The sequence below is a fragment of the Trichechus manatus genome, unplaced genomic scaffold (genome assembly GCF_000243295.1).
Source record: "Trichechus manatus latirostris isolate Lorelei unplaced genomic scaffold, TriManLat1.0 scaffold00180, whole genome shotgun sequence".
Lineage (NCBI taxonomy): Eukaryota > Metazoa > Chordata > Mammalia > Sirenia > Trichechidae > Trichechus > Trichechus manatus.
The window spans coordinates 206,377-208,681 of record NW_004444116.1 but is presented as its reverse complement, the minus strand read 5'-3'; the positions used below and the strand labels follow the sequence as shown (position 1 = coordinate 208,681).

The window sequence follows — 2,305 nt, the reverse complement described above, 5'->3', positions numbered from 1 at the left end:
GTTTCATCCCATACCTAATATAGTAGCTATTTTTCTCCCAGACAATAGGAGAGTACATACTACAACTGTATTTTTATATCTTTTAGATGGGAAGATTGTAGCTGAGGCCAAGAAGTCAACAGTAGAACAGCAGGACATTTCCAAAGAAGGTTCATTGCAAGGAATAAAGATAGAAGAACTTACAAAGACAAAGTCTATATTAGGAGAAACATGGAAATCTAGAGGCCGCTTTAAGAATCAGCAACTAAACCAGGAGAAATATCAGAAACAAGAGATAGTCACCTGCATGACATTTCCTACTGAAGAAAGAGATATAGAATCTAATGAATTTGGAAAAAGTTTCAGTACACAATAAATACTTGATACAGAGTGGAGTGATCCTATAGAAGATAGTTTTCATAAATATAGTACACATGGAAAGAGGTTCAAACAAAGGTTAGATTTAATTATACAAAAGAAACATGAAGGGAAAATACCTTATAAATGTAGTGAATGTGGGAAAACCTTCAGAGACCTCACCACACTTGTTCAACGTCAAAGAACTCATACTGGAGACAGACTCTATAAATGTAATGAATGTGAAAAGGGATTTAACCAGAGTTCCCACCTAACAAACCATCAGAAGATTCATACGAGAAAAACCCTACAAATGCAATGACTGTGGGAAGGCCTTCAGTTATTGTTCAGTTCTTATTCAACAGCAGAGAATTCATAGTCGAGAGACACCTTCTGAGTGCACTGAATGTGGCAAGACATTCAGTCGTAGTACATACCTTACTCAGCATCAAAGAATTCACACTAGTGAGAAACCCTATAAATGTCTTAAATATAAAGGCATTTAGCCAAAACACACACTTTACTTTACATCAGAGAATTCATATAGGAGAAAAACCTTATGAATGCAATGAATGTGGTAAAACCTTTAGTCAGAGTGCACATCTTACTCAACATCAAAGGATTCATAAGGGAGAAAAACCCTATAAATGTAATGAATGTGGGAAAACCTTCAGTGATCATTCAGCTCTCATTTGACATCGTATCATCCATACTGGAGAGAAACCCTATGAATGTAATGACTGTGGGAAAGCTTTCAGTTACTGTTCAGACCTTATTCAACACCAGAGAATGCATACTGGAGAAAAACCATACAAATGCAATGTATGTGGTAATGCCTTTAGTGATTGTTCAGCCCTTGTTCAGCATCAAAGAAATCACACTGGAGAGAAGCCCTATAAGTGTAATGAATGTGGGAAAGCCTTTGGTAGCTACTCGTCTTTTATTTGACATCAAGGTACTCATACTGGAGAGAATCCTTATGAATGTAAGGAATGTGGAAAAGCCTTCAGCAGAGGCACATACCTTACTCAACATCGAAGAAATCATACAGGAGAAAAACCATATAAATGTAAAGAATGTGAGAAAAGGTTAAGCCAGAGCTCATTCCTTACACAACATATGGGGCTTCATACTGGAGAAAAACTCTTCAAATGTAATGAATGTGGGAAAGCTTTTAGTGACCACTCAGGGTATGTTCAGCATCAGAGAACTCACACTGGAGAGAAGCCCTGCGAATGTAATGACTGTGGGAAAACTTTCAGTTTCTGTTCAGCCCTTATTCAACATAAGATAATTCATACTAGAGAGAAGCCCTATCAATGTAAAGACTGTGGAAAAGCCTTTAGTGGTCCGTCAGCGCTTATTCAACATCAGAGAACTCACACTGGAGAGAAACCCTATAAATGTATGTGGAAAAGCATTCAGTCAGAGTACAAACCTCACAAATCATCAGAAAACATACTGGTGAAAAATCCTATAAATTTAATGAATGTGGAAAAGCCTTTAGTTACTGCTCAGGCTTTATTTAACATCAGATCATTCATACTGGAGAGAAACCTTACAAATGCAGTAAATGTGGCAAATCCTTCAGCTGGAGTACAGATCTTACAAAACATCAAAAAACTCATACTGAAGAAATATTCTATAAATGTAATTAATGTGGGAAAGCCTTTACCCAAAGCTCATATCTTACAAAACACCAGAAAATTCATAGAGGAGAGGAATCAAATAGACATAATGAATGTTTGAAAACCTGTAGACAAAGCTCTTCTGTTCAACATGAAAAACCTCACACTGAGGTTAAATCCTCTGAATGCATTGTGAGTTTGGTTAGTGTGGAGACCCTTCTCAGGAAAACAGAAGGATCACTAAAACCATCAACTACCTAGAATGGCTCTATGTTTCTAGGCTTTAGAAGTCCTGGATTATATTGTCACCCCTGCCACTAACTAGGTCTTTTTACTTTGGG

The 2,305-nt window shown here is 37.0% G+C and overlaps 1 pseudogene; it reads left to right on the top strand.

Annotated features, from left to right (window-relative positions):
- Positions 1 to 358: 358 nt before the first annotated feature.
- On the top strand, positions 359 to 1,994 carry LOC101353443 (zinc finger protein 883-like; annotated as a pseudogene).
- Positions 1,995 to 2,305: the final 311 nt, after the last annotated feature.